Source organism: Meleagris gallopavo, chromosome 5 (assembly GCF_000146605.3).
Source record: "Meleagris gallopavo isolate NT-WF06-2002-E0010 breed Aviagen turkey brand Nicholas breeding stock chromosome 5, Turkey_5.1, whole genome shotgun sequence".
NCBI classification, from domain to species: Eukaryota; Metazoa; Chordata; class Aves; order Galliformes; family Phasianidae; genus Meleagris; species Meleagris gallopavo.
Window position 1 is genome coordinate 9,928,599 of NC_015015.2, and position 13,040 is coordinate 9,941,638.

Below are 13,040 nucleotides of genomic sequence, written 5' to 3' on the forward strand. Positions count from 1 at the left end.
ACCCTCTGAGTGAAAAACTTCCTCCTGATATCTAACCTAAACCTCCCCGTCTCAGTTTAAAACCATTCCCCATTGCCCTATCACTATCCACCCTTGTAAATAGCCATTCCCCCTCATGTTTCTATGCTCCCTCCCAAGTACTGGAAGGCCACAATGAGGTCCCCCCAGAGCCTTCTCTTTGCCAAACTAAACAAGCCCAGTTCCCTCAACCTTTCTTCATAGGAGCGGTGCTCCAGCCCTCTGATCATATTAGTGGCCCTCCTCTGGACCCATTCCAAGAGTTCTGCATCTTTCTTCTACTGATGTCTCCAGGCCTGGACACAGTACTCCGGATGGGGTCTCACAAGAACCAACATGCAGCAAGAAATCAAACAAAAACAAACAAAAAAACCAACAAGCCATCATGACAAATTTGCTATTCTGCTTCAGATTTATTCATCAGCCTGATGACTTACTGTATCTGGAGGCTTCATGCTAATTCAGTTACTGCCTGTCTTTCTGCAGTTAATACAAGCTTCAGTTTTTGTTGTTTTTTTTTTTTTTTTTTTTTAGTAGCATAGGCTGAATTATCAGAATGCAAGAGATCAGTACTATGTCCATTCACCATTTAACTGTATATACGCTGCCAGATTCTACCTCGAAAAAAATATTGTAATAACCTGATAATTTTAACTAGGTTATCGTGATATTATATTTCTATCTACAATTTCATAATCAGTTTCTATCCAGATTGAAAGGCCATTTATTCTTATTTTTGGAATGTTCAAAGGTTTTGTCTTTTCTCCCTTTCTGATAAAAAAATGGAAAATACTAGTTACAAATGAAAGGGCAGCATCCATGAGTAATCTCCAGAAAAAGATGCTACATTATACACGCTTTTACAATCAACATTTTTTTGCACCTGCAGCCTGCTCCTGAAAGATCACATCCATACCTGTCTGAGACACAGTGAGCTGCCGTGACCACCCACTGAGCAGAAACAATGGTGCCTCCGCAGAAATGCTTTTCTCTTTGTTTCAAGGAAACCTGTTTCACATAAAGATGACATGTTAAATATACAAGATCTTTATATCTGCTTTGACTGCACTTGAGGAAGAAAGGACAGAATTATGTATGTGGGTACTCTTTAAAGATTCACATAGCTAAGGTTCATGCAGCACTTCAGTCAAATAGATTTTCATGGCATTCTTATGTTCCTTGAGCATAAGTGATCATAAACTTTGCTGTCCCCCTTTGTTGTGACTTCATACCTGGATAAAAACAACATACATGTAATAAATACCAATTCATTGAATTACTCAAGATTGTGTAAAGGTTACTAGTAAGTTGAGAATTTGTAGGTCACTGGGCAAATCAGAGCATGAGAGTGTCTTTGATGTTTATACCACAGTCTTTATCCAATTCATTTTTAAACTTAAAACACCAAGCATAATGTGGTATTCCATCTTCCAAACTGCAAGCCTGTGATCCTAGACAATGGTTGGGGTGCTGAGGTGTTCTTTTATTTCTGACCAGTTTCACTCATACCTCTTTACACAGACTAATCTAAACACGCTCTTTTCAGAACTAATGATAAAATAATAAATGATAAGCAAAGGTTTGTCATAGATCATAACAGGTCTATATCCTCTCTGTCTGCTTCACTGAGTTTCATAAAAACAGAGCAGAGCTCAGTGATACATTCTAAGTGGAAATAAGTACAAAGTATAATGGTTTTCTCCTTTTCTCATTTCTGTAAAAACAAAGAAAGAAGGACTTTGTTCTGAAGATAAAACCACGTTTGCTTCTGCAAACCTGCCATGGATGTGAGCCCTGTTTCACCTGGTTCCCCCCAACAATCCGAGTGAAAAGGTTAAAGTAACTCCATGGTCTTGACTCATGAACTTTCTGCCCGCACTTAGGACCTGAGAGGTAAAAAAAAAGAAGGAATGATTTAATCTAGATTTAATTTTTTCCACTTTTGAGTAAAATACAATTGGAAGACACAGCCTGAAACATAGGTCAGGTGCAGTGCCTCTACCAGGGCAGGAACCACACTTTATAATGAGCTGCCCAGCCTAAATTCACACTGCACTGCCATGTGCAAATATGAAGTGAGCAAAGAAAGAAAAGGACCCCAAGACAACATTTCTATAAAGAGATTTAGCTTGTACCAAAAAGAACATGGTCCTGGGTTTAAAAATGGGGAAAAAAAAATCATCATTGATTGGATGAGAAATTTCTATGTAATCTGTATCAGTTTCACCTGTATGGCTCTGTAATGAAGCAACAGAACATCGCTGGATAGAAAGCTACATGTTGGACTGCTGAAATGAGCAGATTATAATGCTTTAGATACCGTATCTGGTTTGACAGCCAGAATAGAATTCTGCAATGAAGAAAGTGCTTTGCAGAACTTAGGAAGTCAAGCTGCAAATCTAAAATGGAAGCATAAAAACAGTGCTTTCTCTTCTAGTTTGCTATGGATCAGTAATTCTTCACAAAGGAAAGAGAACAATTGCAATTAATAACTTTGCCAAAAAGAAGTATATTCTGGATCTTAAGACCTAAGACAACGTAAGGGAAGACTCATATTTTGTTTGCATCCCACAGGTAAGTTGCCAAATTAGGATCTTCATTAATCTGTTGCAAATTTGAGAGTGCTTAATTAAGTTGTTTATAAATCATATTTATTTCACTCGTTCTGAATAATCAATAAATCAGTCAGAAGTTGCTTGAAAATTACTCATTTAAAAATAACATTACGTTACAAACTTAGAATGGAATAAAACCAAGAAATTAAAACCATACCAGTTATTCTAACGCTACCTTGTACCTCATCTACAATCACTCAGGATCAAAATCCTAGTGGGTGAAACTGTTGCAGCTTCTTTGTTTCAGCCGTCACTGCTGTCACTGCCTATGAACAAAACCTTTAGCGTGTAGAAAATTGTTAAAGCTAGATGTGAAATTTTGATCCTACCTTTCTGAAGAGTATATGATACAGCATGGGACTCTGTAATACAAATAACCCCCATGAGGAGTAACAGCAGCTTACTGGAAGTAATGCACATGTTGGGATTCTAAGTGACAGTCTGAAAATAAGGAGAGTTTTTATAGTGAAAAAGAAGCCCAAATATTGCACCACGGGAGAACATCAACTAATTGAAGTAGAAGTTACTCATTAATCCAGCCACAGAGCACTTAACTGCACAAGTAAGTTTTTCAACTGTAACGAAGCATGATTCATTCTTTCATAAGACTTCATTCATTACAGAAGTCTTTGCTGTAAAATACCAGCTGAAATTCAACCCCCTCCCAAAACTGGGAGGTTTTTTTCAAACAAAATTGACAGAACCAGAAGTAGATATTGCGTGCTCTGCCAGCAACACTTAACCAGGCTGATCTAAACACAGAAGAACACACCTGAACAAAGTATCAATTGATATTTGCCCCAACAATTTCTATAGCTCCTGAATAGGCAATACTTTATATTTCCTGCATTCTTTATATTTAGCCAATTTCTTAGTCTGAGAAAAACAAGAATTGTAATTTTGTTGACAGCATGCTGTGTTGTATGAGACACAAAGATAGTTCTTGTACAAAGATAGCTCTCTGCATCACAGTATGTTTTCTTTTTTTCTTCAGAGATGCAGTGTTTATTTCTCCTTTTTTAAAAGCAATTGAGGAGGACAGGGCTTAGCTTTTTAAAAATATTTCAGTATTGCTGCAGTCAGCAGCACCAGTTCCAAGTCACTTGGATGACTAAGTTCCATTTTAATAGCAAATTAAATGCAAGTCTTCTAGAAGGCTGTATGAATCCTAAAGAACAAACTAGCAGTTACAGTAAGAGATTTCAAACAGAAACCATAAGATAACTTACCTTGTGTGCATTCACCACTTAAAAGTTTTGTCTCATCAGTTTTAGAATAGGATAACAGAAACCAACTTTTACTCCGAGTATGCGAATTCAAAAGAAGCAACAGAATACAAACCCTATCATGGAAAACATGGCTTTTATTTCTTCTGTTATAAATATACAGAACTTCTTAAGACTGAAGTTTTCCTACTGGTTCTGCAGAGACATTTAATTCTGCAACTTCCAAAATCTGCATCACCAACACCATTTCAGACAGACAAGATGAGCTGTAATCGCAAAAATTTTGAAAGCTGCTTTCCTTCATTAATTCCTTTGTGTTTTGCAGGGACAAAACAAAAGCCTTGAATCCCCAGTATCAGTTCTGTATACTGCAAAGTTCTCTGATTATCCACCACAGTGACATCCCTTGGAATGATGCCATCCAACAGGATGATGTGAGAAAAAAAAAGAAAAAATCACAGCAATGACACCATGCAAACAACACCTGTCTGATTATTGATAAGAAATACAAACATCTCGTCCACTGGCAAACGCAAAAACAACCATTTCATTTCAATTTTATGGCAGAGAGGCAACACTTACTGTGCAGCAGCCCAGGAGATCAGGAAGAAAAAGCACAGAATGGCATGTTCTGTACAACCTGTCTCTTGTCTGTGAGACAGGCTTTCCTATCTATTCTTTGTTCTTCTCATTTTATTTTTTTAATCTTTTTCCCTCCAAAGCTATTTTATACAGTATGCACAGACAGAAGCAACAATGATTTATCTATTTCTCTCACTAGCTTGCTTCTGTTGCTCCTAAAACTCACAGCTTTGGCAAGCAGTACTGCCAGAATCACTCCAGAAACAAAGGCAAAGTTCAAATCTTACGACAATCCCCAACCACCCACTGCTCCAAATCCCAGTGTAGGGCTGGCCTCGTTCTGTTAGCATCTCATATCTTTGCACATAGGTTATTCCAAAAATAATTTATTTCCATGGAAATTACAACAGATACAAAGAGCACAATAACACTATTTGATAGAGCAAATTAATCTACAAAACACTATTTTTCAACATAGTCACCACCATTACCTATGCACTTTTGCCAGCAATGAACACAAGACTGCATATCATGCTTGTAAAAATCTATACCCCTGGAGGTGACCTATCATCATCATCACCACTGCTGAAACACCCAGTGTGCCACTGCACTCACATTCACTGGTTGGTCTCTACAAATGTTGAGTAAGTGTTGATAAATATCAGTGGGTGACATTTTTTCATGCATGAAAGAATTCAATTCTACACTTTTGCTTCATCCACACTTCCATGTCAGTGCCATCTGTCACACAACAACGTGTAATGGAATACTGGTGGGAAGGTTCAAGTTCTACTGCTATACCACCAACATCCACCTCTCACATCATGGGCCAACACAATAAAATAGGAGGCATTACTTTCAGAGGGGTCCTCATAATTGAGTACCTTCAGGACCCCTTTGCCTTTCACCACTGACACGACCAGACTGAAAAATGTGTTTTTAAGGTTCACTGATTTTCTGAACTTGTTACAAGGCCACTGTTAGAAAACTAGAAAACCTATTTTTCAATAAAATTAATAATTTTGTATCTTAAAAAAATGTAATTGATTAAATATTATGCTTTATAAATGATTTCATATATTACATTTATGAATCCAGTAGTTCCTGGGAAGTGGAAATCTAGTGAAACTAGTTTGAGTTTTAATTTAGTTTTAATAGGGATTAAATGTATTTAAGTTTGATAGTTTTACATTAATTCCAATTCTCAAACAAATTTATTTTACACCAATTTCGATCTACTGTAATTCCAATTACTTGACACAAATTATGCCTCATTCCGATGTAACAAGAAAATCTAGTTTAACTCTCATAATCTTAGCATTTTCATAAAACAAGAGGCATTTAATATGCATACAAAAGACCCTGAAAGGAATAATAATAATAAAATCATTCAATTTTAATATACTTACAAACAAACAAATTACACATAAACACACACATTGAGAATGGTTAACTTTATGTTCACTTGTTTCAGACTAAGTCTTCATCTTATTTCAAAGACCAGGCACTAGAGGGCTACAAGCTCTTCAGAGGGGATAGATGAGGAAGAAAGGGTGGTGGTGTGGCCCTTTGTATTAAAGACTGTCTAGATGTTGAAGAGCTTGGGGTTGGGAATGACAAAGTTGAGTGTCTATGGGTAAGAATCAGGGGAAAGGCCAGTAGGGGCAACATCTTGGCGGGGGTCTTTTATAGACCACCTAATCAGGATGAAGAGATGAATGAGGCATTCTATGAGCAGCTTGCAGAAGTCACACGATCGCCAGCACTCGTTCTCGTGGCGGACTTCAGTTTCCCTGATATATATTGGAAATATAATACAGCACAGAGGAAGCAGTCCAAGAGGTTTCTAGAGTGCAGAAGATAGCTTCCTTACGCAGCTGGCAGGAGAGCCTACAAGGGGTGGTGCCCTGTTAGATCTGCTCTTCATTAACAGAGAAGGACTGGTGGGAGATGTGAAGGTTGAGGACTGTCTTGGGCAGAGCAACTGTGAAATTGTAAAATTCTCTATTCTTGGAGACATCAGAAGGGTGACCAGCAAAACTGCTATCTTAAACTTCAAGAGGGTGGACTTTTACCTGTTCAGGACGCTTGTAGCATGGGTCCCTTGGGAGTCGCTCCTTAAGGGTAAAGGGGTCCAGGAAACCTGGACGTTCCTCAAGATGGAAATCCTAAAGACACAAGAACAGGCTGTAGCTGAATGTCGTAAGGTGAGCCGCAGGAGAAGACTGGTGTGGATGAGCCAAGAACTACTGTTGAGACTTTGGAAGAAAAAGAGCATTTATGTCCTCTGGAAAAAGGGACAGGCTACTTGGAAGGATTACAAGGAAGTTGATAAGGTATGCAGCGAGAAAGTTAAGAGGGCAAAAGCCCAGCTTGAGCTCAGATTGACCACTGCAGTAAAAGAGAATAAGAAATCCTTTTATAAATATATCAACAGTAAGAGAAGAACCAAGGAGAATTTCCATCCTTTACTTGATGTAGTGGGGAATGTGACCTCTGAGGACAAGAAGAAGGCTGAGGTCCTCAACGCCTTCTTTACATCTGCCTTTAATAGGCAGATCAGTTATCCTCAGGGCACTGACGCCCTGATATGGGAGTCAGGGATACTTTGCAGAATATACCCCCAGCGATTCAGGTGGAGACAGTTAGAGAGCTCCTCCTCCATCTCGACTGTCACAAGTCCATGGGACCGGGTGGGTTTCATCCTAGGGTGCTGAGGGAGCTGGCAGGGTGATTGCTGAGCCTCTCTCAGCCATCTCTCAGAACTTCTGTTTATCTGGAGAGGTCCCAGAGATTTGGAGTCTTGCGATGTGACTCGCATCTACAAGAAGGGCCGTAATGAGGATCTGGGGAACTACAGGTCTGTCAGCTGACCTCGGTACCGAGGAAAGTTATGGAGCAAATCATCTTGGGTGAGATCACACAGCACGTGCATGGCATCCAGGGGATCAGACCCAGCCAGCACTGGTTCATGAAAGGCAGGTCATGCTTGACCAACCTCATCTCCTTCTACGACTAGGTGACAAGACTGGTAGATGAGGAAAAGCTGCTGATGTAGTCTACCCAGACTTCAGCAAAGCCTTTGACACGGTCTCTCACAGTATTCTTCTGGGGAAACTAGCTGCCTGTGGCCTGGACAGGTATACTCTTCTTTGGGTAAGAAACTGGCTAAGGGGCCGTGCCCAGCGGGTAGTGGTTAATGGAGTTAATGAGTTGCCAGCTGGACTTAAAGTGGCGTGCCCCAGGGGTTGGTACTGGGGCCTATCTTGTTTAATATCTTTATTGATGATCTAGATGAATGGATTGAGTGTATCCTCAGTAATTTTGCAGATGACACCAAGTTAGGAGGTAGTGTCGATCTGCCTGAGGGTAGGGAGGCCCTTCAGAGGGATCTAGATAAGCTGGATCACTGGGCTGAAGTGAATGGGATGAGGTTCCGAAAGGCCAAGTGCTGAGTCCTGCACTTCCACAATAACCCCATGCAGCACTACAGGCTTGGGGATGAGCATCTGGATGACTGTAAAGAGGAAAGGGCCCTGGGGGGTATTGGTTGATGCTCGGCTGAACATGAGGCAACAGAGTGCCCAGGTGGCTAAGAGCCAACGGCATCCTGGTCTGCATTAGAAATGGTGTGGCCAGCAGGAGCAGGGAGGTAATCATCTCCCTGTACTCAGCACTGGTGAGGCTGCACCTCAAGTACTGTGTCCAGTTTTGGGCCCCTCACTACAAAAAAGACATTGAGGCCCTGGAACCTGTCCAGAGAAGGGCAACAAAACTGATGTGAGCGGTCTGGAACACAAATCTTATAAGGAGCAGCTAAGGGAGCTGGGATTGTTTTGTCTGGAGAAGAGGAGGCTCAGAAGAGACCTCACTGCATTCTACAACTTCCAGAAGGGAGGTTGTGGTGAGGAAGGGTTTGGCCTCATCTCCCAGGCAACAAACAGAAACCAAAGAAATGGCCACAAGTTGTACTAAAGGAGACTTAGATTAGACATAAGGAAAAACTTTTTCTCTCAGAGAGTGGTCAGGCACTGGAATGGGTTGCCAAGGGAGGTGGTGGAGTCGCCGTCCCTGGCAGTGTTCAAGAGGCACCTGGATGAGGAGCTACAAGATACGGTTTAGTAACTTGTGGTAGAAATGGTAGTGGGAGAACAGTTGGACTAGATGATCTTGCAGGCCCTTTCCAACCTTGTGATTCTATGAAAAGCTGAAGGCATTCCCTCCTTGAAATCCTCTATTCCTAGAATTAAAGCATTAAATAATTCGGGTACTCCCAAACATATTTCCCCTTCTACAAATAGTCTCATCTTGGGAGTACCATGCCATTCTATCTCATTACACTTTCAGTTTCTGTGGTTGGGATTTGTGTACTTTTTGACCAGCAAAACTCATTTGCAAAATTAATTTGACCTCTTGCTTAATACAAACAACAGAACCTCATCTCAACATTTCTACATCAATGATGGAGCTCCTAGCCAGGCTATTTTTTTTTTTTAATGGTTTACAATTATAGCAAGGTTTGGCAAACATTATTTAAAACATGAGAAAACTAAAATTTTGCTACAAAATGCTCATAATGCTATCAATTTTCCAGAAAGATTCATACCAATGGTTTTTCAGTTGTTAGTACATTTTTGGGAAGCCAAATTTTGACTGAAAATTAAGGAAATTAATACTTCAAAAATGGCAAGAGACAACGGTTTTCATCTAAGACCATTCTTAGATGAATGTCCATTTATCAATAAGAACAGTGTTAATGACTGATTGCTAATATACCAACAACAAACAGTAACTGTTGAAAATGCAAAGAAAATACTTTACAAATGATCCAAAAATTAAGATGTGTTCCATACTCTTGTAGGTTTATGGCTGCTTTAAACTAACACAAGTTTAGGCTGCTACCAAAAGGGCAGCTGCACTAGTCTCCAATGGAAGCATTTGTTGCTGCTCTTTTGTTTGTGCTAGTCCCAGATCTGGTCAAGGTCTGTGGAGAGCTAACTATTAATCTTTATTCATGTACCTGCATTTCCTTTTATAGCTGGACTGGTTTCTTTTGTTACTCAAAAATTAAATGCTTGTACCAACACAATGAAGAATGAATGCATGCACTAGACAGATCGGTCCATCCTTTCCCATTCCTCTCTCCACTTACAGTTTAAAATACCCAAACCAACTAGGAAACTGGATTTTGTTATGACTTCTTATCTGGTTATGGATAGCAATTGCAGCTCAGCTAAATGTCCAGCAACATTTAAGTATCAACTACCACACTCTGGGAATTACAAAGCCCTTTTTCTTAAGATGTGAAGATCCTTGAAAGCATCATAATAATTTTTCAGCAGGATAACAGGAATTAAAAGGTACAGCCACCCTATATCTCCATAACTCAAAGAGGATAGTTACTACCACCCTTGCACTACTAACACCTACTCCTTACCCTAATCTGATATATCAGATTCCCTTAGATGCAGACTACATTCTAAGACTTTGTGCTTTAAGCATATTCTCCCATGCTACTGTGTGCCCATTACAGCCTTCAGCACAACTGAAAGGGACAGTGTTCTTGCCTTACAGAGAGACATTTAGTTAAGCTTTATTGCTTCTAATTAACTAAAGCAAGAACTCAGAGGGAGCAGTAAAACAAGAAAGGTTAGCTTTAAATAGTGTTTTTACTTTACTTTTATTACACTCTCCTAAATTCTTAAACTGATCTGTCAGAGCATAAAACAAACTGTACAATATCAAGTACCTTCAAAAGAATGCTCAGCAGAATAAAAGCCCACAGAAATTCCCCAAGACTTTTTTCCCCAGGTCATTTGGTCTCTGGATACAAGCATTTCCCACACAAAAATAGAGTGAAGCTTTGGAAGAGAAATGCATTAAGCTCTTCTTCATTAGGCAAAGCAAAGCAGAATAGTTGCTATATTAGACAAAAGCAATTGGAAATCAAGAACCAAAGGAAACCGTACCTGCTAGCATTTTCCTACTTTTCACAATAGCTCTGTTTTCCTGCTTTTAGAACTGAGCAGTACACAAGTATCGTAGACATAGGCTCAGTTATTTGTATCTGCAGTGGATAATATTGTGAAATACATTTTTGCTTAGAAGCTAAGCCTTCTTACTGATAGTGATTTTATCTTCCAAAATAAACAAGACCGAAATTTAACAAGATGAGCAATGTCAACAAATGTAGTAGTAGTGTGTGCTAAAAAAGGCACATGTTAAGACAGAGGCCTAAACTTCCTTTGGATAGGATCCAGTATTACATCAACAGCATAATCAATTAACTGGGAAAGGACAAAGGGAGAGAAGGGGAACAAGACTGAGCTTAGTTTACTGCATGCAGTTGCAGAACTTGCAATATTTCAAAGATTGCCATACATACTAAGCAAGTCAGTGAGGGTCAGAGGATCCTGGTTGCTTAGTTCCCAAACATATGGCATCCCCTCAGGAATGTTCTGTTGCTAATGAAACAGTCCAAGCACAATGAGAGCTCCTCAATATAAACATAAACAAAACAAACATAGGAACACTAAGACATTTATTTCACACAATTGTACTGCCTTATGCTGAGCTAACATACCAGCTATTACTGGTTTTTTTTTTCCGCAGATCTCCAGGATCTAAATTTAGCCCTTTCTCACCCTCATCATATCCAGGAAAATAAAGCCTGAAGTGCAATAAATGTGAGCTCATAAGTACTCTTTGTACTAGATAGTCATTACCAAGACAAAGGGCAGACGGTTGTTCTTCTCCCCACTCAGCAGGCATGTCAACAATATGAGAAATATGGTCGATGCTAGAGAAACAGGTCTTCCATTCCCACCAGCTGTCTTACCTTGGTCTGCACTGCTTTGCAATCAAGTCCATCTATTCCTCCCTCAGCCTTACCACAATCCACTTTTGTGACTGCATGCATAAAGATGAGCCTTCACACAGCTCCTATTGCAAAATAAGTACACATGTTAACAAGCACACTTGTATACCACACAGTGCTTTGAGGAAGATAGCTGAAATGATGCTAGTCCCATTTCGCATATTTAGCAGAAAAAAAAATATCCAAACAGGCTTTGTAGATTAGGTGAGATATTTTTTTTTCCAAAATACAATTTACTTCTCTTAGCACAATCAGTGACATAGAATGCTTTCCAGTATAATTATTTAACCCACTTAAATATGCTTATATGTATACATACAAGATTTGAGATTCATAATTTCTTCCCTTGCGTTCTCTTAATAGGAATCATTTGTATGAGTGTATATTCAACATCTTGTACGAATACTCAATTATTCATGTATCAACTCTCACTTTGTTCACTGCTTCTCTCATGTTTGGGCTGATACGGACACACAGATATACAAGGTCCAAACATTCATTCTGATTAAGTATTTATATGATGGCCTTAGCATTTTATCATGGAACACAAACAACTTCAGAACATAAGGGCTTAAGAACAACATTTAGCATATCTGTTTTATGATTGCAGTATAATTTTTATTATACACCTGATCCTATAAAGAAAATATACACTGATAATTAACAGGTGCAATAGCTCTTCATTTGCAAAAAAGAAGACATCTAATCTCTCCTCTGCCATTGGTATGAAACAAATCAACAAGACAACTACTCCACCTTTCTCCCTCACCAGTTTTAGGTGCTCTTACCTATGTAAACTTTTGTTTGCAAGCTCACGTATTTTTTCTTCTCAAAATGTTGTAACGAAGCAACGTGTAAAGGGAGTATTAGTCAGCTACATAATTACACCAAACAAACTCTACATCTCTTATTGTGCTGATGCATGACAGAAGCATAGTCCAAAATAAAGCCATTTGCCTGACTTTTAGACAGTAAAGTGAATGCAGATTTTAACATTTGATTTTAGCATGTGGGAGAAACATTTAACTTAGGACAACAGTAAGAAATAGGCTTAAAATATATTAATGCTCTATCTAATTGCTGTTGGACTGTGACGAATTATTGTGTATTTTCTAAGAAATATACTGAAGATAAATATGTAGTGCATTTAGAAAGAATATGCTGCTATTGCAGTATCTGTACCTCATATCACTTCAGCAAGACAGGTTCCTGATTAAATTCAGCACTGGTCGTCCAAAACTCCGGGTATCACTGCCGTAAAAATACAGAGATGGAACCAAGTCCATATGGTAGCAGATCAGAGAAGAATTGTCAAAGTAGCTTAAAACAGCAGAAGGAAGCCCTAATCACCATATTTCTCTAGGTCAGTCAACAGCTTCCCCTGTTGCAGAAAGTAACATGTAACCATGGTTTATTTGCTCTTATTCCTGCTTGGCTCCCATTACTAAACAGCTTTTTTTTTTTTTAGACTCAGTATAAAATACAATCAGCATAGGAAGAACTGTAGAAACAGGCTGACAGCCTTCAGCTCTGACTTAGATTGAGAGGTCCATTTAGAAGGAAAGAAAGAGCCGTGAAAGCAGCACACTCAAAAACTCCTCATTTTGTGCCAGATCTGTAGAAAGGTAAATTTGAAAATGTCAGGGGTGATTTCCAGGCAGAAGGCTGTGTAGAGGATTTTTTTTTCCTTTTTGTTTTTACTGGTGGTGAGGTTTTTAATTT

At 39.1% G+C, this 13,040-nt stretch overlaps 1 long non-coding RNA gene across 1 annotated transcript; it reads right to left on the reverse strand.

Annotated features, from left to right (window-relative positions):
- Window positions 1-30: 30 nt before the first annotated feature.
- LOC109367668 lies at window positions 31-13,015 on the reverse strand. Its single transcript, XR_004159827.1, has 5 exons — window positions 12,501-13,015; window positions 11,280-11,383; window positions 2,963-3,074; window positions 1,795-1,904; window positions 31-1,026 (listed from the first exon to the last, which is right to left on the reverse strand). It is a non-coding gene; the product is annotated as an uncharacterized LOC109367668 (long non-coding RNA).
- Window positions 13,016-13,040: the final 25 nt, after the last annotated feature.